The sequence below is a fragment of the Pelobates fuscus genome, chromosome 13 (genome assembly GCF_036172605.1).
Source record: "Pelobates fuscus isolate aPelFus1 chromosome 13, aPelFus1.pri, whole genome shotgun sequence".
NCBI lineage: Eukaryota > Metazoa > Chordata > Amphibia > Anura > Pelobatidae > Pelobates > Pelobates fuscus.
This window is the reverse complement of record NC_086329.1, coordinates 73,740,540-73,766,882: the sequence shown is the minus strand read 5'-3', so window position 1 is coordinate 73,766,882 and position 26,343 is coordinate 73,740,540.

Below are 26,343 nucleotides of genomic sequence, written 5' to 3'. Positions count from 1 at the left end.
TCAGGGGTTTTTCGAATTCTATGGTGACCGGCCGCACATGAGGCTCCTGCCCAAAAAAGTTCCATTAGTTTAGGTGGTGTGGCCAGTCTATTTCGTTAAGTCTAAAAACTGAATAAAGCTGCTCCCCCTGGCTCATAATAGCGATTGTTCCCCTGGTTCGTGGAAACAAAACTACCGAACAGTGCTCTCCTAGCTGTTTGGGAAAAGGAAGCAGGCGTTCATACAGTTTTGACTGGTGTTTGTGAAGTTGAATGTCCGATTTTAGTTCCAGACACTTGACGACCAAGTCCTGCTGCCTCCTTTCAAGCAAACAAAACCACACAGGGAGAGCATTTAAACGACTGTTCTCTTTGAAGTTAATTAACCTGAGGGGTGGTCGGTGTTCGGTAGTTACAGCTATCGATTGGAACAAAGTAAAATAAAATAAATAACTTCTTCACAATTTCTATACAACAAGTTTGGGGTAGTGACTAATCTGATGGTGTCACTTTACAAATAACATTTATTCTTTAAGTGGTGTCCTGGCATCCCACAGTCTGATCTTTTTTGGATGCAGCATGCACCACCACATCGATTTTTAAACTACATCTTGAGTAAGGTAGAGGAACCTTAGTTAAATGCATGTTTTAATGTATGCACTTACTGGCAATTTTAACAGCACAGTATACAGATTGAATTTAAATCTATGTGAATGTGAATTGGTCTTCCGTGTGCTTTGTGGATAATAGGTTCACTTTAAATTCTCCACATTATTATTGTTTCAGATAGAGGAGCTAGTCTGGTTGACCTTGTTATACTGATTCTTCCTACTTACTTTTGGTTAATTAGTTTGTAAGGTTTTATAAGAATACCCATCTCTGTTATATTAGAGATTATGGGCTTTAAACTGAAATCACCAAGCTAAAGTGTTAAAGTAGAACTCATCTAGGATTTTTGCTTTGATGTTGGCAGGTGAGCTTACACTTGTTGGGGTACATTGGTGTCTGCACACTGATTCTTCTTCAGTGTGGATATTGTGATCTCAGAGCAGTTGAGAAAGCTAAAAGAGACAAAAAAGCAACAATAGAACGCCTAGTTTGTGAAGACTGATGATGATATCGTCCTCTGAAGGCTCTGCAGCAAGTGTGACCCTGGGTCGGATAAGTGGTAATTATGCCTAAAGATAAAAGGATGCACATGATTAAAGAAAAAGTAATCAAAACCATAGAAAATAAACTCTTAATAAAGACAAAAATGCAGACCGTTCTTCTTTACAGTCTGATCTAGTGTCTAGATGAACCTGTAGACCTTTCCAGTTCAAGTCCAAGAACCAACCACAATATCATGCTAGTTATATTTCCACATATCCCTTGTCCAGTTCTAGTTTAAGTCACATGTCACACTATCCTGATTGTTTTCTCTGGTGTACCACTTCCACGGGTTAGCAACGCTGCTAGCATAGCCAACGAGTATGTGCACCAGGCTGACATTGGCCACGTTTTAGGCTAGCTTATGTCACTAGCTTGGAGTTTCCCTTTGACGTACGGAACATTTTGTTTTAAAACTATGATGCAGCTGATGTGAATTGGAAAACAAAAATAGCTGCTTGTGCCAGGAACACACATATTCTAAACTCCCTACTGGGATTCTCTCTAAAACAAGTCGTTGAGGAGCCAACTCGTAAGGAGGCCTTACTAGATTTAGTGGTAACAAATGGAGATTTGGTATCAGATATTACTGCAGTGAAAGTTTAGGATCCAGTGATCATCAGTCAGTGTGGTTTAATATAAGAACAGTGACTGAGTCACACCACACAAAAACAAAAGTTTTAGACTTTAGAAAAACAGACTTTTCTAAAATTAGAATATGTGTAAAGGAGTCATTATCAGTAAAGACAAATAAGTCAATGGGACCTGATGGAATACACCCAAAGTTATTAAAAGAGCTTAGTGGTGTACTAGCAAAACCATTAACAGATTTATTTAACCAATCATTGATAACAGGAGTAGTCCCAGAAGATTGGAAGTTGGGGAATGTTGTGCCCATTCACAAGAAAGGTAATAGGGAGGAGTCGGGCAACTATAGGCCAGTAAGCCTTACTTCAGTAGTGGGGAAAGTGATGGAAACCATGTTAAAGGATAGGATTGTTGAACATCTAAAAACACATGGATTTCAAGATCAGAGACAACATGGATTTACTTCAGGGAGATCATGTCAAACTAATCTTATTGATTTTTTTTGATCGGGTAACTAAAATTATAGATCAGGGTGGTGCAGTAGACATTGCTTACCTAGATTTCAGTAAGGCTTTTGACACTGTTGCACATAGAAGGCTTATCAATAAACTGCAATATTTAAGTTTGGATTCCAATATTGTTGAATGGGTAAGGCAGTGGCTGAGTGACAGGCAACAGAGGGTTGTAGTCAATGGAGTAGATTCGAATCTTGGGCTTGTCATCAGTGGGGTACCTCAGGGATCTGTACTTGGACCCATTCTCTTTAATATTTTTATTAGTGATATTGCAGAAGGTCTTGATGGTAAGGTATGTCTTTTTGCTGATGATTCTAAGATATGTAACAGGGTTGATGTTCCAGGAGGGATAAGCCAAATGGCTAATGATTTAGGTAAACTAGAAAAATGGTCAGAGTTGTGGCAACTGACATTTAATGTGGGTAAGTGCAAGATAATGCATCTTGGACGTAAAAACCCAAGGGCAGAGTACAGAATATTTGATAGAGTCCTAACCTCAACATCTGAGGAAAGGGATTTAGGGGTGATTATTTCTGATGACTTAAAGGTAGGCAGACAATGTAATAGAGCAGCAGGAAATGCTAGCAGAATGCTTGGTTGTATAGGGAGAGGCATTAGCAGTAGAAAGAGGGAAGTGCTCATGCCATTGTACAGAACACTGGTGAGACCTCACTTGGAGTATTGTACGCAGTACTGGAGACCGCATCTTCAGAAGGATATTGATACCTTTATGCGAGTTTAGAGAAGGGCTACTAAACTGGTTCATGGATTGCAAGATAAAACTTACCAGGAAAGGTTAAAGGAGCTTAACATGTATAGCATGGAGGAAAGACGAGACAGGGGGGATATGATAGAAACATTTAAATACATAAAGGGAATCAACACAGTAAAGGAGGAGACTATATTTAAAAGAAGAAAAACTACCACAACAAGAGGACATAGTCTTAAATTAGAGGGACAAAGGTTTAAAAATAATATCAGGAAGTATTACTTTACTGAGAGGGTAGTGGACGCATGGAATAGCCTTCCAGCTGAAGTGTTAGAGGTTAACACAGTGAGGGAGTTTAAGCATGCGTGGGATAGGCATAAGGCTATCCTAACTATAAGATAAGGCCAGGGACTAATGAAAGTATTTAGAAAATTGGGCAGACTAGATGGGCCGAATGGTTGTTATCTGCCGTCACATTCTATGTTTCTGGTTTCCTCTATTGAACATTGAGTGATTTAAGCACATATCTCTATTCAGGGGCGGACTGACCGGTCGGGCACTTCGGACATGGTCCGAGGGCCCGGCCGGGAGGGGGGCCCGCCATCAGGGGGCCCGCCCGGCCGCCCCTTTAAATGCTGCAGCCGCCTGAGCGCTCTCTTAAGAGCGCTCAGGCGGCTGCAGCTTCTCACCTCCCCTCCTCTGTAGCGCTCGCCGGTCCGCGGTGCCCGGCCGGAGTGATAGGAAGGTGCACACTGAGTGTGCACCTTCCTGTCAGTACGGCCGGGTACAGGAAACAGAAACTCCTGTTCCGCGCGGAACAGGAGTTTCTGTTTCCTGTACCCGGCCGGACTGACAGGAAGGTACACACTCAGTGTGCACCTTCCTATCACTCCGGCCGGGCATCTGACCGGACAGCAGCTCGGCCACGCTACAGAGGGGGAGGGGGAGGGGGGGAGAGGGGAGGGGAGGGGGAGGGGGGGAGAGGGGAGGGGAGGGGAGGGGGGGGGGAGAATGAACGGAGGGGGGGGGAATTAACGGGTGGGGGGAATTAACGGATGGGTGGGGGGGGAAATTAACGGATGGGGTGGGGGGGGAATTAACGGATGGGGTGGGGGGGGGGAAATTAACGGATGGGGTGGGGGGGGGGAATTAACGGATGGGGTGGGGGGGGGGGAATTAACGGATGGGGTGGGGGGGGGGGAATTAACGGATGGGGTGGGGGGGGAATTAACGGATGGGGTGGGGGGGGAATTAACGGAGGGGGTGGGGGGAAATTAACGGAGGGGGTGGGGGGGCATGAACAGAGAGGGGGGAATGAACAGGGGGGGAAATGAACAGAGGGGGGGATGAACAGGGAGGGGGGGAAATAACAGGGAGGGGGGGAAATAACAGGGAGGGGGATGAACAGGGAGGGGGGGAAATGAACAGAGAGGGAGAGGAGGGGTAAGAAGAAAGAGGGAGGGGGGGTAAGAAGAAAGAGGGAGGGGGGGTAAGAAGAGAGAGGGAGGGGGTAGGAAGAGAGAGGGAGGGGCGTATGAAGAGAGAGGGGGGTTAGGAGAAGAGAGGGAGGGGGTAAGAAGAGAGAGGGAGGGGGTAAGAAGAGGGGGGGTAAGAAGAGGGGGAGGGGAGTAGGAAGAGGGAGGAGTAAGAAGAGGTGGGAGTAAGAAGAGGGGGAGGGGGTAGTAAGAAGAGAGTGAGGGGGGAGTAAGAAGAGGGGGAGGGGGGGAGTAAGAGGAGGGCAATTGCCCCCTCCCCTGTCCGCAGGCACCGTGCGGGCAGCCGGCAGGGGAGGGAGGAAGAGAGGACCCGGGAGCTCAGCCTGCAGCTCCTCTGGGTCCTTCTTGCACGAGCACAGATCGTTGCCGCGGTTACCACGGCAACGTTACGGCTCTTGCGAGAGTAAACTCTAGCCCTGGAGCTACGGGCTAGAGTTCACTCTCAACACTGTGACCACCAGGGATTCCTGGTGGTCGCAGTGGTGAGAATGAACTCTAGCCCCATAAACACACTGCCCCCACACACCATACACATTCACACACTGCCCACCATACACCCACACACACCATACACATTTACACACATTGCCACACACACACATACACTGCCCACCCATACACACACAGCACCCCAATACTAACATTGCCACACACATACACAGCCCCCTCATACACACATTTCCCCACACACCCTACACATTCACACACTGCACCCCCTCACACACACTGCACCCCTTACACATTGCACCACTGCTCCTATACCCTACTACAGCCTCATATCCCAGCAGACCCCAGGTAAGTTGTCAAACTGTTCTTAAACGGTTTGACTACTTACTCTGAAAGGGGGGTCCGGCCCTCCTGGCACCATAACGACTACACAGAGCAGTAGTGGTTATTGTGCATGGATTATTTCTTTAAATAATCTACAAGTGCCCCAGTAGCCAGCAAGCCAGCCAGCCCACAGGCCGGCCAGCCAGCCAGCCCACAGGCCGGCCAGCCAGCCCACAGGCCACCAGTTAGGCTTACAGCCAGCAAGCCCGCAGTCTGCCAACCGCAGCCAGCAAGCCACAGCCAGCAAGCCAACAGCCTGCCAGCCGCAGCCAGCAAGCCATCAGCCTGCCGGCAGTAGCCAGCAAGCCCACAGCCTGCCAGCAAGCCCACAGCCTGCCAGCAAGCCCACAGCCTGCCAGCAAGCCCACAGCCTGCCAGCCGCAGCCAGTAAGCCCACAGCCTTCCAGCAAGCCCACAGACTGCCAGCCAGCAACAGTAATTAAGGTAAGAGGAGCTAACTTGGCCTAGGTATCAGCAAGCTATGTTGTGTTGCTATATTGTGAATAGGAACCAGAGTGTTGGAGAGACCCCCCTCCAGGCCCCATTAGACTCCATTATAGTCTCTAATGGGACCTGGAGGAAATTCTTTTTAACACACTCTCTAAAGGACACTGAGATAGCCTCTGCTAGAAAGACCCCCCTCCATGGCCCATTAGCCCTCAGTTGTAGTCTCTACTGGGGCCTCGAAGGGATTATTGCACTTTTGTTCCTTGTGTCTAAAGATTGTGTAGGGCAGGGGTAGGCAACCTTGTAGCAGCACTGTGCCGATATAGGATTGTGATGTCCCGTAGCGGGCCGGTCCTATTTTTTTAAATTGAGGTGTGTATGCTGCCGTATTCTGCTTGTGTTATTTATACGGTAATTGCTTTGTATCGCTGAATATTTGTGCGTATATGAGCTATTATAATGTGTATGTTCACAGGAGTAGTTTGTGGTATCGTGTATGATACATATGAATGTGGGCTGTGTATGGGGGCTGCATGTGGAATTGTGTGTGTGTGGATGTATATGTCAAGTTGTGTCTTTGGTAGTGTGTGTATGTGTGGGGGCTGTTTGGGGTATTGCATGTGAGAGACTGCATGTGGGGTTGTGTGCATGTATGTGGATTGTTAGCAGGTTACGTTTCTGCGGATTGTGAGTATGTTTGTGGGCTGTTCGTATTATTTGTATGAGGGGAGGGTTATTGTGCATTTATGTGTATATTTAGCAGTGTGTGTGGCTTCCCTTGGTTCCAGTGGGGACCAGGCTGGCCAGGTACAGGTCGAGGACAGGAGCTGCAACAGCAGTTGCAGGCTGCTCTACTACTGTGTGGATTACCATTCACAAGTGCTGGGAGGAAGTGATCTGAGATCACTTCCTCTATGTGCTGCAATGCATAAATTGAGGATTGTCTTTCACCACCTTTTTGTATTAGCAGGTATCTGAAGTTTCACTGAGACGCCTGATAGGCCAGAGCCTGTTTGGCTCTAGCAGCCTTGAGTGCCGTGCAAAGGCACCTTGAGTGCCGTGCATGGCACTAGTGCCGTAGGTTGCCTACCCCTGGTGTAGGGTGTGGCTGGGGTGGTGCATGGAGGCGGGACATGGGTGGCGCTTGCTGCGGAGTATGGGTGGGGCCTGTAAGGGGGCCCTTGATTTATTTTGCCCGGGGGCCCTGAGGGTTCTCAGTCCGCCCCTGTCTCTATTACATTTAAAGTAACTGTGCGACTACAAGTGGATGTACATATTGCACTTGGTGATCTATGATTTAGACCTAATCCTAATAAAAAATAAATAAATAAGATGTTATTCAGTTCTGTGACATTCTGTTTAAAGTGCCAGCAGTCTAGCAGCCCCATTCTTAGATAAACTGTCACTTAGTTGTCCTTTTGAAGTCACTAATGCCATTGACACCAAAATCCCTGTCACTGAAGTGGTTTCGCCTCCCTACTTCCAGTTATTGCAGCAAAATTGCCAAACTCTGGATTCAGTTATTTGTGCTTTTCCCTCTTCTCAACTAAATCACTGAAATCTGCTACATGGTAGCACTGTATTAGAGATAGAAAGTTGGGATAAGACGCTCAGTGATGATGGTGCGTTGTAAAACCATAAGGAACAACACAGAGAGGTTAACCATGATACCACGACAACTTTATCCAAGGGAGGAAATAGACAGAGATACCAAATTAAGCAAGATAAATGGGAAACTTTATAGTAATATATACATAAAAATGTAATAATTCAACATTTACATATAGTTCTTTTCTACATGGTGCGGCCATGTTGGAAAAATTGATGTACACAGATCAATTTTGCTTTGTATTAATTGAGTCAATAAAACAAATAGATAAGAATATTCTAGATATAATAAAAATGTGTTAAGTTTTTTTTTTTTTTTTTAAATGTAGAAAAATACGATTTCTCTCTGTGGAGTCAAATTTACTTTAATTAATAACAGTGCTACAAATAATATGTTAATTGTGGGACTAAAGCTCTGGATGATCCGTTGAATAATAAAAAAAAAAGTCATAATGTTCTGCCATTTTTACATGGAGATGTATTTCCTCATTTATTTGCACTAACATGTCTAACAGTCAAATGGCAGGTTTGTCTGGGGAAGTAGACCTGGTCCTATTGGTTTAATGCTGCAGCGGACGACCCCTATTGGTTAAAAAGGCTCCAGTTCAAATGGGAACAGGAAATAAAGAGTTTATCTTTTCTAGCGGTATGGTTAAAAGTGGTATAAGTAATGGGAAACATGTATAAAAGTGTTATACGTTCAACAACAAAATTATGCAATTAAAGTGGTATTCCAATAACCATAGAAACACATGCTTATTTCCTCAAAAGGGCTCCAACGCATGTCTCTGTGTCTCACAAAGGATTTTTTACTAAAGGCGAGAATTGTTTAGGAATTCAAAGTGGATTTTAGATTTAAAGGGACACTATAGTCATCAGAACAACTACAGGTTAATGTAGTTGTTCTGGTGTCTATAACCTGTCCCTGCAGGCTTTTTAATGTAAACACTGCCTTTTTAGAGAAAAAAATTGACATTTCAAATTCCTGACAATCCTCACTGTTTGTATGCACAGTCACACATTTGCTTCACTCACAAAACAGTGAATTAAGCCATGAGTAAGCTGAAAACATCTGTAGGCCAAATACTATCACTTTCAGCAACTGCGTTATATATGCTGAACTACAAAAACATCCCACAGGCAATATCTCCAGGTTTCCCATTTAAAATACTGGAACTGCTTCAGAGATACAAGCTGATTTCTAGACTGTACAAAGCATAAAGTAAAATGTAAACCCAGACTATTTGCAGAAAATGCAGGAACATTAAATTTGAGTATTTGTTGTTGCTTTTTTTTACATTTGTCATTGATTAAATCTTTTATTTTTATTTTTTTTATACCGTATAATCTGGGGAGCGATTGCAAAGAACAAGCTGATCACCTACCCCCTCCAGGCCAAATGTAGCAAGTGATTAACATATATGTTAAACAATAAAGGCCACTCTTGCCTTGGTATCCCATTAACAGCCAAAGTTCTAATAGTCATTATGAAAAATAATTCATTCACCATACTCGTCCATTGCTCTGCTCTTAGGAGTATAGAAATAGTAGATCCCTCACTACATCCATATTGCCATTATCTACAATGCAGGTGTGTGATAACATGAGACAAGTGTGTTTTTTGTAGCACCCATTAAATCCCGAATCAATGTTCGTCCAGGATTCGAGATAAGCTGCAATGGAATTCTCCAGCATTCTCAAACAATATCAAAATACTAGGTGCTTTCCGAGCTCCCTAGATTGTGTTACAGATTATTACGAGTCTGGAAGGGAGCATTTATGGACAAATGAGGAGGTGTACTTCCAGTATTATAGTTCTTTTGGAAACCTTTCATCCATCAACATTAGATAACATGCCATAAGCAGCTCGTAGCAAATATCCTGTCATCACATTTATTGCAATCAGGGCTGTCCCAAGACACTGTACTGTCTTGGCCCAATGAGAAATTGCGGTCTGCGTTATTCATAAATCACAACCAGGTTCCTTCAATCATTCCTCCAAGCCATGTTCCTCTGACGCATCACCCGTGTTTATTGTCACCATCCATGTTTGCCGCAACAGATATGCCTTTCTGTCGTTGATCATTTATCCTCCCCAGTTATGCTAATTCATGCCTATTCTTAATTCCCCTACATCATTCATGCCCATAACTCAATATTTCTTCCCCCTTCTGCCTCCTCTTTCTCTCCGCAGTCTTGAAGATTTATCCATGTTTCTTCTCCCTTCACAGTTCATTCATGCTACTTCTCTCCCCAGTCTTGACCATTTTCCTTTCTTTCTGCACATTAGTCCATGATTTGGGGTCTGTGCACTTTCAACAAATCAATAGCAATAGATCCCACTGCGACAACACTGGATCCGGGGTGGCCAAACCCTTTGTAGATACAATACAATACAGAATCCGGGCACTTCAAGTAGGAATTGCTAGCTTAAATAAGAAAGAGTACAACATGATAATGTCTGGACAACACAATGTGATCTTTATTACAACATCTGTTTACTGGGGGTGAAGTCTGCAACATTAACCAATAGGAAAATAGAATTATTACTGTTGTGCATTAACCATAGTGAGTGAGAGAAATTGCCAACCTGTTCATGTGCTGCCATGGTCCTATGGACCTACTGCGGCGACTGTAGAGCCACCACCAACAGCAACGGTGAACCATATAATCAAATAAAAAAATAACAGCCTTATCTGGGTTATAGTCTCCACTTGCAAGTCAGAGTCCAGAAATTAAAACAATTATAATGTTTTCCACTCACTGTAAAGCTAAGTATCAGCCGACTTATCAGCCGAGACATTAAATATAACCCACCATATACTTGCACAGGAGGGTTTTACATGGAATAATGGTAAGCTGTACACTGTGTGACATGCAGGTTATTAGCTGTTTCCGAGTGGTTAATATTCATTTTCAGGGCAGATTTGTTCAGGGGTTGTATGGCATATCCAAAAACAAGATCATGTACATGGCAAGAGAAACTATGTGACGTCACAAAGTAGAGGGTGCGAACATACAGTTGTGCTCAAACATTTGCATACCCTTAGAGAATTGGTAATATATGTACCATTTTTAAAGAAAACATGAGTGAGCAGGCACAACACATTTCTTTTATTTCTTATGGGATTCATTTTCAACTGTAGGTTATAACAGAATGGCACAATCATAAAACAAAACATGGCAACAAAGCAAAAAAAATGAAATGACCCCTGTTCAAAAGTCTGCATACCCTTAGTCCTTTATACTGTCTATTGCCCCCTTTAGCATCAATAATAGCATGCAGTCTTTTGTAATAGTTGTTTATGAGGCCCTTAATTCTTGCAGGTGGTATAGCTGTCCATTCGTCTTGGCAAAATGCCTCGAGGTCACGCAAAGTCTTTTGTCGTCTTGCATTAACCGCAAGTTTGAGATTTCCCCAGAGTGGCTCAAGGATATTAAGGTCAAGAGACTATGCTATTGTTTGAGCACAACTGTACTCTAGATAGCCATATCAAAACCCTAGGTAAGCTAAAGAATAAAATAATGAATGCAATAAACAGGGCTCACAGTGCATGAAGGGCCCCTTTAAAGGAGAACGGTCATTTTATGTTTTTTTTTTTACAATGGGTTGCATTATTGAAAAAAAGTAAAAAAAAGATTAAATGATGTACAACATATACTATATTTCATGGCAGAGAGATGTAAATCAGTGTAAGCTCCGTGATGATGTTCATGTATATGGTGAGGGTACATGCGCTAAGATAGAATTCTGGAAGAAGATGCCCATGTGTGCAGGAGCATACCCAGAGCACCAAAGGAAGACAGAACAGAATAACGTGATGAAATTCTTACTTCCACTTCACTTCTCGACCCAGTGAATGCTTTAGTATCATTTTCTGGGGCAAGCAAAAAGGGAATGACCACAGTCCAATTCTTTTCAGTACATGCAAATTCTACCTACAATGTTGTACATTTTTTTCTTGCCAAAAGAAACGACATATCTGTTTCATATCTTAAAGCTGTAATGTCATTTCTGGGAAACGCACAGATGACACATTTACAAATTCAGGGTAGATATCAGTTCCTCCATTTACCGAAAAAGGTTACATACCTTGAGTTAAAAATGACAGTGTCTTGTAAACGGTGACACATATGGGAGTGGTTCTGAAAAAAAGAACACAGCCAGGGCCGGACTGGCCCACCGGGATACCGGGAAATTTCCCGGTGGGCCGCGGCACCTGGGGGCTGCAGAGGTATGTGCCACCGGGTGGCCGGTCCGGTGGCACACTCAGAGGGGGCCGGCCGCTTTCCACGCTAGTGCCGCCGGGCCGGGTGGCAGCCTCGCCGGTCCGGCGGCACTTCTAATGCTGGGGACTGAGCGAGGAGGAGGGAGGAGCATGTCTCTGTACCATGCTCCCTCGCGGTTCCCACAATTCACAGCACAGGAACCGCGAGGGAGCATGGTACAGAGACATGCTCCTCCCTCCTCCTCCCTCCTCCTCGCTCAGTCCCCAGCATTAGAAGTGCCGCCGGACCGGCGAGGCTGCCACCCGGCCCGGCGGCACCAGCGTGGAAAGCGGCCGGCCCCCTCTGACTCACTCCTCTCAGGTAAATGGAGGGGAATTATAGAGCCACAAAGGGGGGGGGGGGGGGAATTATAGAGACATGGAGGGGGAATTATAGAGCCACGGGGGGAGGGGGAATTATAGAGACATGGAGGGGGAATTATAGAGACACAAAGGGGGGGAGGGGGAATTATAGAGACACAAAGGGGGGGAGGGGGAATTATAGAGACACAAAGGGGGAGGGGGAATTATAGAGACACAAAGGGGGAGGGGGAATTATAGAGACACAAAGGGGGGAGGGGGAATTATAGAGACACAAAGGGGGAGGGGGAATTATAGAGACACAAAGGGGGGAGGGGGAATTATAGAGACACAAAGGGGGGAGGGGGAATTATAGAGACACAAAGGGGGGAGGGGGAATTATAGAGACACAAAGGGGGAGGGGGAATTATAGAGACACAAAGGGGGAGGGGGAATTATAGAGACACAAAGGGGGGAGGGGGAATTATAGAGACACAAAGGGGGGAGGGGGAATTATAGAGACACAAAGGGGGGAGGGGGTATTATAGAGGCACAAAGGGGGGGAAGGGGTATTATAGAGACACAAAGGGGGGGAGGGGGTATTATAGAGACACAAAGGGGGGTATTATAGAGACACAAAGGAGGGGAGGGGTATTATAGAGACACAAGGGGGAGTAATATAGAGACACAAGGGGAGGGGGAAATAAAACAGAGATAGGGAAGAAAGAGACAGTGGGAGAATAGAGAGAGACAGAGGGGGAGGGAGAGTGAGACACAAGGGGAGAAAGAGGGGGATAGAGAGATGGTAGAGAGGGAGAGAGAGACAGGGAAAAGAGGGAAAAAGAGACAGAGGGGAAGAGAGAGATACACAAGGGGAGGGGGAGAAAGAGGCAGAGGGGGAAGAGAGTGACTGGGAAGGAGAGGGGTGACATGGACACAGAGGAGCAGAGAGGGGAGAAAGAAATATATATATATATATAATATGACTGGTGGATCCAGGGGGGGGGGCAACGGGCAATTGCCCTTTCCCCCCCAGATGCTCTCCCCTGCTGGCCAATGCAAGGCTGGCACTGTCCAAGCACCATGTGCCTTCACCGACCGGAGGGGAGATCAGAGATCTCCCTCCCTGTTCTGGAGGCACCATGCAGGCAGCCGGCAGGGGAGGGAGGAAGAGAGGACCCGGGAGCTCAGCCTACAGCTCCTCTGGGTCCTTCTTGTGCGAGTACAGAGCGTTGCCGCGGTTACAGTGGCAACGCTCCAGCTCTCGCGAGAGTGAACTCTAGCGCTGGAGCTACGGGCTAGAGTTCACTCTCACCACTGCGACCTCTAGCCCCATACACACACCCAGACCCCCCATACACACATTGCCCCACCCAAACACACATTGCCCCACACACCCTACACACTGAACCTTTCACACAAACTGCACTCCTCACACATTGCACCACTGCTCCTATACCCTACTACAGGCCCATATCCCAGCAGACCCCAGGTAAGTTGTCAAACTGTTCTTAAACAGTTTGACTACTTACTCTGGGAGCGGGTCCCAGCACTCCTGGCACCATAACCACTACACAGAGCAGTAGTGGTTATTGTGCATGGATTATTTCTTTAAATCTATAAGTGCCCCTCCCGAAATCAGGCTCTGGATCCGCCACTGGTGTGCGTGTGTGTGTATATATATATCATGTATATTAATGTGTGTATTAGTTATATATATATATATATATATATATATGCCTATTATATTTACACATATATTAATGTGTATATATATATAAATATATATATATATAAAATATATATACGTAATACACAGAGAAATGCAATTGATATGTGATGAGCAGATATTGGCCCAGTCTTGTTGCTAGGTGCATACTCCAGCACAAAACAATATTTAAAGTGAAGAGCGCACCCACAGGACTTCAAAATAAACAAGATATCGTCATTTTTTACAGTTGTGCCCTACATATATTCACCATTTCAGTCCCATTACCAAGCTTTTCTTAATATGTCAAGGTAGTTGGACTGAAACATTGGTTATATGCAAAGGCACGTCTGCTTAAAATAAATCTGCACTCTTGTTTTTTTTTTAAGCCTATATGTGCTTTTTTTCACGTTGGAGTAATCATTTTTAATCTTAAATGATCTTTTCTAACGCTGTATTTGCACACTATGCTGGCGCGACGCATTATGGGGCTGGTAAATAATTTTTTTCCAGGGCTGCTTTTAATTCCCAGTCCGGCCCTGAACACAGCACGTAAGAATTCAATGTATAGTTTCACAGGAGTCTTTCTGTTTCAAATTGAGGTTGGTTAAAATTCTAAAATTCTTTCTGTCTTAGAAATTAACCCCTTCAGGACGGAGTCAATAGTGCACGTTCTGATCAAAACAAAATGTAAACAAAAACTGGAATTTGCGCTATATGTCTGTTCAACCGTAGTTCCCCTCTTTAAAATTATATGCACCCACACTTATTATATATCATTTTGTTCAGGAGAAACAGGGCTTTAATCTATCATTAACTATTCATATATGGAACATAATTTATTATGAATAAAATTAAAAAAAAGGTGAGAAAATAAGATTTTTTTTTTAAATTTGTATTTCCGTCTGCCATTTTAGCTGTGAATGTCATAATACTGTTAGGTTTTACTGCAAAAAAATGTGCATATTTGTAATCAGCGATGTCTCACGAGTACAACAGTACCCCCCATTAACAGGTTTTATGGTGTTTTGGAAAGTTACAGGGTCAAATATAGAACGTTCCATTTTCAAATTGAAATTTTCCAGATTAGTAATGTTACCTTTGAGACGGTGTGGTAGCCCAGGAAAGAGAATTACCCCCATAATGGCATACCATTTGAAAAATTAGACAAGCCAAGGTATTGAAAGTGGGGTATGTTTAGTCTTTTTTAGTAGCCACTTAGTCACAAACACTGGCCAAAATTAGCGTTCATATTTGTTTTTGTGTGAAAAAAGCAAAAAACTAATATTTGGCCAGTGTTTGTGACTAAGTGGCTACTAAGAAAGACTGGACATACCCCACTTGCAATACCTCGGGTTGTCTACTTTTGCAAATGGTATGCCATCATGGGGGTAATTCTCATTCCTGGGCTACCATACGCTCTCAAAGGCAACATAACCAATCTGGCAAATTTCAATGTGAAAAAAATGAAATGCAAGCCTTATATGTGACTCTCTAACTTTCCAAAACACCATAAAACCTGTACATGGGGGGTACTGTTATTCTCGGGAGACTTCACTAAACACAAATATTAGTGTTTTAAAACCGTAAAACATATTACAACAATAATATAGACCATAAAAGTGCCGTTCGCTTGTAAAAAATGCGAAAAACGTAACTTTTACTTAAAATATCATTGTTGTAATACAATTTACCAGTTTGAAACACTAATATTTGAGTTCAGTGAAGTCTCCCGAGTAAAACAGTACCCCCTATGTACAGGTTTTATGGTGTCTTGGAGAGTTACAGGGTCAAATATAGTGCTTGCGAATTAAATTCTCTGCACTTTCTCCCTGTGTTGTCAGGCATGTCAATCAAATTTTAATTAATCAAATCACCTAATTACGTTAAAAGATTATTTAAATATACACGTAGAATTTTAATATATATGCATTTATAGGTATTTAAATTCTACGTGTATACTAATGTAATCTTTTCTGTAATTATATGTATTTATCTATATATATATATTTGCGGTTATTTGTATTTTATACAACGATAGATATATATATAGAATGTCATTCTAAGTGTATTTTGTTACTGATATATATATATTAATAACAAAATACAGTTAGAATGAAATTACATATGCATATATAATTTATATTAAATTTTGTTTCAATATTTTATTTATTTATTTTATTATTTTATTTATTTATTATTTTAATTATACGTATTTATATATAATATATATATGTACATCTATTATATATATAATATATATACATATTATATATATGTAACGTCATTCTAAGTGTATTTTAATATTAATTTATATACTTATATTAATATTAAAATACACGTTGCATGACGTTACATATATATAATATGTATATATATTATATATATAATATATATACATATTATATATATATTAAAATATATTTAATTTATTTTTAAACATGTTTATTTTATTTTTTTTACACCTCCTACCAGCAGGGGGACTGTCTGATATTTCAAACAGTCCCCCTGCTGGCAGATCCATAGCCAGCTATAGGGGGCCATGTGATCGAGCGATCACATGGCCCCCGGGGGCCTCATTTGCCAGAGGGGGGCTGCCTGGGCTCTCAGGCAGCCCCCCAGAAGAGGATCGCGGCGGAGGTGAGTAGTTGCTGGCTGCTGGGGGCTTAAACCGTTACGGCGTTCCATGCCGCCGCAACGGCTTTAAAGCCCATTTAAAGCGCGACGGCATGGAACGCCGTAACGGCGTTAAGGGGTTAAAACAAAGAAGCACACTTACCTTGTTGGACTATGCTGTTATTGTGCTAGGCTTTAGAAATATCTTTTCTAAATGTTGTGCTATCGAAATTTCATTGGTAGAGTTTTGCTAATAAGACATGCACTGATTGTGACTATACCCCCTGTACAGACAAAAGGGTATTAGGGGGCACAACCGGAACATGCATTCTGCAGTTACCACAATTCACACATAATACACATTAAAGGGACACTGTAGGCACCCAGACCACTTCAGCTAATTGAAGTGGTCTGGGTGCTGTGTCCATTTTGCACTTACTGGTGGAACTTAAAACAGTGCAGTTCCAGAGAACTGCAATATTTACATTGCAGCTCTAAGTCTGCCCTCCGGCCACTAAGGGCGCTTCCGGATTCGTAACGGACCTCCAGCGTCAGATTTTCCCCATAGGAAGCATTGAACAATGCTTTCCTATGGGGAGGTCTAATGCGCGCGCAGCTATTGCCGCGCATTCGCATTAGGTCTCCTCCGCTGACGTCAGAGGAGCATGGGCAGAGCCTGACCCAGCGCAGAGGGACATTGGCGCTGGATTAAGGTAAGTAGCTGAAGGTGTTATAACCCCTTCAGTGACATGGGATGGGGGGCAGGAGGGATGGGGGCACTCCAGGATTCTCTAGTGTCAGGAAACAGGTTTTCCCTTTAAGGAACAGCGCACACATAAAAATAAAAATCACATTTTATAAGGCTACTTAAAATCACATATCTCAGCAAACAAATATGGAGATTCAGTTCCACCATATGGCCATTTTGTGTTAAGCCCACCACTACTTCACAGTACTCCAATATCGGTGGGTCCTACACTAATTTCAACGTGCGAGAAAAAATAAATAGTGCTAGTCCTAAATAAGCTAAAGTGTATTTAAATAATCTGTTTTAATAGCCTTGTGAATATGTATATAATGCAAAATTAATGTGATAAACGCAATTCAAAACAATGCAGTGTAAAAACTAAACAATGAAAGTGATATTGCTTTGATGTATATACTCACAATGCATATCGTATATCTGCTCTAAGAAAAGTATAATAAAAGTGACATTACTATCCAAAACCTGCTCAAATATATACCTCCCAAAAGAAATCTGGTCTGAATTCCAAACTTACATTGTAAAGATAAAAGGAAATTGGGGGCACACCCAGAATGTGCATTCTGCAGGACAGTAACTCAATTACTGTTCTATAATATCTTCCACCATTTTCCAGGTAATTCAAACATCATGACGTTTTATGCATCGCCATTCTGATGACCAGATAATGACCAAATATTCGCTCTTACACACTCAGCCCTTTCTGCTGCGTCAAAACACCTTCAGTTATAGATGAACTTTAACCTTCTTGCCTTTAAATAGTTCTGCAACATATCCATAGTAGTAGTATTTGTATCTTATTTTTTTTTATTTTGCTTTGAATCTGGATCATCATTTCTAGAATTCTGACCTTAAGCGCTACCGGATAATTTCATTTGAAGGAAAGGCCATCCCTCGGACTGCCTAAGGATGAGGGAACATGACTGCTGGCCGGAGTAGTTGGCATGGTAATAGAATTGCTACAAAGTAGGAGACAGGAACTAGGTGCCGGGAATTCTGGGAGAACTTACCAGTACACTGTAGCACAACCGAGGGATCCTGGTGGTGCTTTTTCCCCGCCCACCCTCCCCTTTAGGTGGGATGGTAGGGAGGTATTAATGTTATCAGCAAGTTATGAAAGGACACTGCCCGGACATGCTTGCGGAGTCGCAACCTGATTTGTTGGATCACGAATGACAGGCTGAAGAGGCTGTGGTTATAAAGTTATGTTATCTGTCTGCTGGGTAAACCCAGAAACTGACAGTGGTGGTTGTTTTGATGGTTATTGGAAAATAAAGCTGTGGCCGTTGCCCTTACCCACTAACATGGCGTGGTGTTTTTTTATTGCTGGGCGGGGACAACGTGGTTACATACCACGGAGGTATTAGCAGTCAAGCGCAATTTAAAAATTATATAACCAACACCTTTAGTGTATAATCACACAAACTTAAAACTTTTTAACTCTTTAATGTACAATAAGCAATAGTAGACTAAGGCTTTGCCATTGGATATCGTACATTAAATATAGGTTTATGTTCAATAAGTGTTAGATCACATTGATATGTATTTTAGATCGATTTGTGTGGTTTTTGAGGGGCTACACACAAAGTGGGGTAGTCGCATTCAATAAAAACACTTTAAACTCTCATTGTAATATTTTTTAAAAAACAGCTGAGAAACTATTGCATGCTGGTTGGTTTGTTTTCGCCACCTGATAATTGACTATTCTCAGCCTGTAGAAAATGGGCTATGTGTCTCTATAGATGGACAGTTCTGAGTTCTTCCTGAGATACCATTCAGTTAATTCTGCTGCCCAGAAGTAATAGCAAACATATTTCTATGTCTTTTCTTTGACTATATCTATTTTTCTGCAACAGGGGTTCCCCGATTAAGTGTGCTGACACAGACAAAACATTTTCAGCTGGAATGTGACGGGGCTCTCGACATTAACTAAATAAACAACACAGAAAAAAATGAGTTGTTTAGATTTTATCGAAAGACACGGTTCACATCTGGCTGTTCAGACTGTTTTCTGGAAGTTAGGCAAAAGAATTGTAAAAAAGTCAACACGATAAAAACGCAAGCAGTATTTTCTGTATATTTAAATAAGTGAATGACCTAAATATTTCTTCATCAAAATTCCCCTCTGTGTATAATGCGGGTAAGTTAAGACAAACAACAATGAAATTACATTTCAAAGTACTCACACAATACTCCATAATTAGTAGAAATACGATCAAGTTTTGTAAATATGATTGCATTTTAGAATTATGCCAACAATTGAAGAAACAAAATGTATATATATATATATTAATACGGTTTTGATTACAGGTTTTTGGAATGTATTTAGTTGAAACAACTCAAAATAAGATTTTCAGGGTCACCTGGGAACCAAAATCAGCAATTTCAAGGAAATAGAAAGGGCAAACGATATGGGACAATTTACACTGAATCCTATAAGCAGCGATAAGCAATACGTTTAATTATTTAGCATCATAGTAACAAAAATAAATGTTTTTAAATGATAGGCTATAATACTTGATAAGGCCCTATAGGATTGAGCTATGAAATGCACTTTGTCATAGTTGCATTGTGAACTGTGTGTCCTCCTTGGTTTGTTTGAGGACACCAGTAGCAGAATTCTCAGATCCGTTTCCTGGCAAAATGTTAGTGGCCTTTGCTTTGATACAACAAGTACACATCATGTAGTACGGCAATATTATCAGGTCTTCGGATGACACTATAGGACACTCTTAGCACAAAACAAGTTTAAAATACAAAACAGGTAGTTAAGCGCTAAAAGTAACCTAATAAGATACAGTATGATAAAAAAATGCTCCACCTTTATACCTGACAAGTGGTGAGTGAAACAAAAAAAGAAAGGGTACTTAACTTAGTACGAAAAACAGATGCATTGTATAGCTTATTTATCTCTGAGGCAGTCCACCTTGAGTGGACTGTAGAATATTGCATATTCTATGTTTCTATTGATTATGTATGGATGTCTGGATTGACATAAGTAACATATGGTATCAATAAGTCACAAGGTTTTCTTGTATGAGAACGCTGAAATGTGGATTGTGGGTCTTGTCCTTATATGGCCAGAAGTATTGTCTGACGTCAATATGGGCACATCTATATAGTAACTGAACAAAGGGACACAAGGGCTCTCTCTCTCTCGGCTCTTTTTCCTGTACAGCTATGTAACGATGTACCTCTCCCTACCATCTGCTGTTGAACATCCATGATCATGTAACATCCTTTGTTGTTTTATTACGTATCAGTAACTAAGAATAAACCTGAAGAAACCGTAAGTCAGATTGCGTATTAGTACTTTTCATTAATATAGACGAATAATAATGTAGCGAGCCTTTGACCCAGTGTCAACTGGAAAAAGACACAAAAGAAACGGAAATTATTACATGAACGAAACAAGTTATTTGGATATCTTGCACTTTATGTTAATTGATTTTAATATTTTTATAACTTAAGGCTTTAATTGCCTAAATAAAAGGAAACATTTCTAAACTGATCCCTGACTCAGTCCACTGAGATTCCCGCTTCAGTAAGGTTATTGGTCCAAGCCAAAGGAGGAGAGTGGATAATTGCAGCCCATTTGGGCTTCAAGGCGCTTTTTGACCTTCTGTGTTGTGAGTGCAATCAGTATTTGCCGTATTCACATATGTTACTATACATCGCTATGTATCGTTCATCTTTTGTATTTTAGTTTCCAAGCTGTATCCCATTTTTGTATAGATTTACCTGTTCAGATACAGCACAACAACCCACTCTGGGGTTCATAGGCGTGCGCAGCCTATTGCATAAGGGTGTGCACCCTAAAGCACAAGCACACGCCGCATATATATATATGTATTATTATGTATGTATGTATGTATATGTATATATATATATATATATATATATATATATACACACACATACACTGCTGTGTGTGTGTGTGCTGTGTGAGGGTGCTGTTAGTGTGCTATGTGGGTGAGGGTGTTTGTATGTGCGCGCTTGTGAGGGTGCTGTTAATGTACTGTGTGTGAGGGTGCTGTTTGTGTGTGTGTGCGCTTGTGAGGATGCTGTTAATGTACTGTGTGTGAGGGTGCTGTTTGTGTGTGAGGGTACTGGTAGTGTACTGTGTGTGTGTGTTTGTTAGGGTCCTGTTTGTGTTTGTGAGGGTACTGTTAGTGTGCTGTGCGTGTGTGAGGTTGCTGTTTGTGTGCTGTGTGTGAGGGTGCTGTTTGTGTGCTGTGTGTAAGTGTGCGGTGTGTGTTTGTGAGGGTGCTGTTTGTGAGTGCTGTATGTGTGTTGGTGCTGTGTATGTGTGTTGGTGCTGTGTATGTGTGTGGGTGCTGTATGTGTGTAAGTGCTGTGTATGTCTGTTGGTGCTGTATGTGTGTAGGTGCTGTGTATGTCTGTTGGTGCTGTATGTGTGTGGGTGCTGTATGTGTGTGGGTGCTGTATGTGTGTGGGTGCTGTATGTGTGTGGGTGCTGTATGTGTGTGGGTGCTGTATGTGTGTATGTCTGTGGGTGCTGTATGTGTGTAGGTGCTGTGTATGTGTGTGGGTGCTGTATGTGTGTTGGTGCTGTGCATGTCTGTGGGTGCTGTATGTGTGTATGTCTGTGGGTGCTGTGTGTGTGTATGTCTGTGGGTGCTGTGTGTGTGCAGGTGCTGTGTGTGTGTGTGGGTGCTGTATGTGTGTTGGTGCTGTGTATGTCTGTGGGTGCTGTATGTGTGTATGTCTGTGGGTGCTGTGTGTGTGTATGTCTGTGGGTGCTGTATGTGTGTAGGTGCTGTGTATGCGTGTGGGTGCTGTATGTGTGTTGGTGCTGTGTATGTCTGTGGGTGCTGTATGTGTGTGGGTGATTGTGGGGGGTGGAGGTAGGGGTACATTACTTAATATCCCCCCTCCCTTCTTACTTTATGTAGGGAGGGGGGATTATTGTTCGTTGCTGCCTTCCCTGGTGGTCCAGTGGAGGTGGGGGCAGATTATTTAATATCCCCCTCCCTTCTTACCTTATGTAGGGAGGGGGGATCCTTTCTGCCTTCCCTGGTGGTCCAGTGGAGGTGGGGCAGATTGCTTAATATCCCTCCCTTCTTACATTATGCCTGGGAGGGGGGATCCTTTCTGCTGCTGCCATCCCTGGTGGTCCAGTGGAGAGTGAACTCTAGCCTGCGGGGCTAGAGTTCACTCTCACGAGATCTGAGCGTTTCCGCGGCAACGCTCAGATCTCGCGAGAGGAACCCGGCAGAGCTGCTGGCAATAGCTCCCAGGGTCCTCTCCTGCCTCCCTCCCTGCCTGTGGGTCGGTGGGGAGGGAGGCTGAGAGCAGAGCCGGTGCTCGGATAGCGCCGGCTCTGCATGAGCAGCAAGGGGAGATCCTGAGATCTCCCCTGCCGGTATCACTCCATAGGCGTGCCGCGGGGATTAGGGTGTGCCCAGGCACACCCGGGACACCCCGTGCGCACGCCTATGCTGGGGTTGGAAGTCCTTTGATATAGTTATATAAAACGATAAGAATGGAAAAAAGGAAGTCTAATAGTGCAGTATCTTTGTTGTCACAATAAAATCAGGAGAAAGAGATGCACTTACACTTTGTGGAGCTATAGTAAAGATCTTCCTTGTTTGCTTGAGCAGTATAATGCCCACTTGTGGATATGGAGTGTACCTATTGGTCCAAACTCAGTTTTCCAACAGATATACGGCAGATGGAAACATTATGGAAGAAAAACCAAGGAGCTAATATAGTGTGGTATGTTCCGCAAAAAGACACTACATAAAGAGGTAGGTAAGTATACACACATTTTGTCTAGCCCTGAAATGTCTCCTGTAATGCAGCATACAGTGGTATAATCCCCAATCTGGGTTATGTGGGTGGCTCGAGTCCTCTCCATATGAATATGTGCCAAATCAAGTTTAGCTTAATGAGATAGTATGGACGTATGGATCGAGCTCCTGCAGTCTTTTTTATGTAGTTAATTAGCTGGACCTCCCCTGGCTATAACTTACACATTTCCTAGCGCATTTCTGAAAAAGAGCACCATTTTTAAAACTTATTGGACAGTGTGTTTTATTAAGAATTTCATATCTTCTACTATTTTAATTGCCTTTTGTAGTCAGCAGCAGTCTCCTGTATATGTTTCAGGCTTGATCAGCTGAGCAGGAGATAGGAACTTAAAAATAAAAACACTGTGCTGCAAAATCCTTTGCCTCATAGATGCAACAATAACTGTGTCTCCGAGCGTTCTGATCTTCCTGAATCTTCCATGAAATTGAGCCAAAAAGTAGGTGCCCTTCTACATTTCAGAGTTTGTGGACTACATCTCCCATAATGCTTTGCCAACATTGTGGCTGTAAGAGCATCATGGTTGTAATAGCATTATGGGAGATGTAGTCCAAGGTGTTGTAGTCCAACATTTTCACTGAATATTACCCAATCATCCAGATGTTTAGTCACTATTTATATGTAAACAGTTTACTGAGAAGCAAAAAATATTTCCTGTTAATGTGTATTATGTGCTGGTAACATCAATGGGTTTTTACCAAATGATCACAGAGTTCATGAGTAAGCAATCATACAGTTTAGTATTCCTTAGACAAATAAAATCTAGAGTATTAAGTGGAATTGAAAACATGTGTGTAAAGAGCACTTATTGTTCAATACTCTTGAGTTTTTGGAGAAAAATAAAATTCTTGTGAAACCAAGATCCTTTTTAAATAATACAATGAGGTACTGGATAATTAATATCTTCATATAGAATCATTGAGAAGAAACTATAATATTAAAGTCAGATACATTTAAGGCTTCAAGTGCATGACTAGAGTTGAAATATTACTGTGCTGGATTAGCCTACTATGCTAACAAAATCCAATCTAGGTTTTAAAATAATGAATTAGAATGTGTTGGCAAATTTTCTAAACAGTTTGTGCATGAAGATAGTTAGACAGGTGTAAAATTGTTTGACTTCTTACAATGAAGGGATGATAGACTCATGGCACCATAACCATTATAGACAGCATTTGTGGTAATGGTGCTTGGAGTGTTTCTTTAAGGCTGAGTATTGTGCTTTGGTTTACCATCTAATAGCTCAATGTACTAAATGGTGGTAAAAGTAAGTTTGCTTGAAGGTCAGTCAAAACATCCATAGTAGTTACTATCACAGACCACAAGCTGATGTTTTAGACATGAACGTAATTTTGCTTAATCAGCATCGCAGTACTATTTTCCTGGTATTCATGTAGATTTTGTTCTATGCAAAAATAATTATATATAAATATATATATATATATTTTTTTTTAATTGTGTAACTATGTAATTATAGCTGCAACCAATAATTAATTTAAGAGCTGAAAACACCACCACATTTTAAGACATAAAAGAAGGACTGAACAAACATACAAATTAATGTGGAGTCCCTATTTATAAAAAGGGTACACCTAGAATTTGGTTTGCCCTCTTCTTCTACCATGTGTGCACAGGTGGGAATATATAACAGAGTAAGGGGTGTAATGTAGAACCAGAGAATGGGGGTACTTATTAGTTGGAGATGGCAGGTATGTTAAATTAAAAGACACTCTGAAACAAATACTATAATAAAAATAAGCTCAGGTTGAATTCATACATCTTCCCCATGGTAGAACACGCTTTAGCTTTGAGACAGGCAACAATATATTATAGTAATAACTAACAACTATGATTGTGGAAAGTTTTGTTTTTTTAAATACACAAGGAAAAATGAAAAGGAAAAATGAAAAAGACAAACAGTTTTTTTTCAAAAATTAATGACAATCAGCGAGAGTAAAAAATGTTTCCATAACATTGTGTTAATGGGTCATGAGTTTACATTTTTGAATCCCTCTCTTGTGTTTAGAACTCTTGCCATCATTGCATTGTGTTCAATTCCAGCTAGGGTTGCTACCTGGCTGGTATTTTACCGGTACAGACGGTATTTGAGGCTGTGGGGCTGGTGCCGGTATTGCAAAAATACAAACAATGCAATTGCTGGTATTTTTCTTTGAAGAGAATGTGCTGCAATATCGGCACCGGCCACCTTGGTGTGCAGTGCTCTCAGGCCATACTAAGAAAACTCGATGGGGCTTGGCTGTGTGGAGAGGGCTGAGATGGGATGTTGCAGCTTGTCCCTGCCCTCTCCACTAACAGAATCCGCATGGGAGGAGCAGGAGCTGTAGGTCAAGGAGATAGAGGCATGGCAGCAGGATCTGTGTCTTGAGAGCAAGTACATGTGTGGGTGTACTCAGCAATGTATATGTTTGTGTGTTTGTATATAGCAGTCTATGTGTGTCTGTATTCAATCAGTCTGTGTGTATGTATTCATCAGTCTGTGTGTATGTATTCATCAGTCTGTGTGTATGTATTCATCAGTCTGTGTGTGTGTGTGTGTGTACTCAGCAGTCTGTGTGTATGCTCAGCAGTCTGTGTGTGTATTCAGCAGTCTGTGTGTGTATACTCAGCAGTCTGTGTGTGTATTCAGCAGTCTGTGTGTGTATTCAGCAGTCTGTGTGTGTATTCAGCAGTCTGTGTGTGTATTCAGCAGTCTGTGTGTGTATTCAGCAGTCTGTATGTGTGTATTCAGCAGTCTGTATGTGTCTACTTAGTCTGTCTGTGTGTACTTGGCAGTATGTATGTACTCAGCAGTTTGTGTGTACTCTGCAGACTGTGTGTATGTATCCAGCAGTCTGTGTGTATGTATCCAGCAGTCTGTGTGTATGTATCCAGCAGTCTGTGTGTGTGTATGTATCCAGCAGTCTGTGTGTGTGTGTGAATTCAGCAGCCTTTGTGTATGTGTATTCAGCAGTCTGTGTATTCAACAGTCTGTATGTACTCAGCAGTCTGTGTGTACGTATTCAGCAGTCTGTGTGTGTACGTATTCAGCAGTCTGTGTGTGTATGTATTCAGCAGTCTGTGTGTGTATGTACTCAGCAGTCTGTGTGTGTATGTACTCAGCAGTCTGTGTGTGTATGTACTCAGCAGTCTGTGTGTGTATGTACTCAGCAGTCTGTGTGTATATGTATTCAGCAGTCTGTGTGTGCGTATATGTATTCAGCAGTGTGTGTATGTGTATTCAGCAGTCACTGTGTGGATGTATTCAGCAGTCTATATGAATTCAGCAGTCTGTGTGTATGTTTATTCAGCAGTCTCTGTATGTAATCAGCAGTCTGCGTCTCTGTGTTTGTATTTAGCAATCTGCGTATGTGTGTGTATTTAGCAGTCTGTGTGGGGGTATACAGCAGTCTGTATTTAGTAGCATGTGTATGTTTTCAGCAGTCAGATGGGAGAATGGTGAAAGAAATAGAACCAGAATATCAATCTGTTATAAATGGTATGTACACACACTGTTATATACTATATACAAACAATG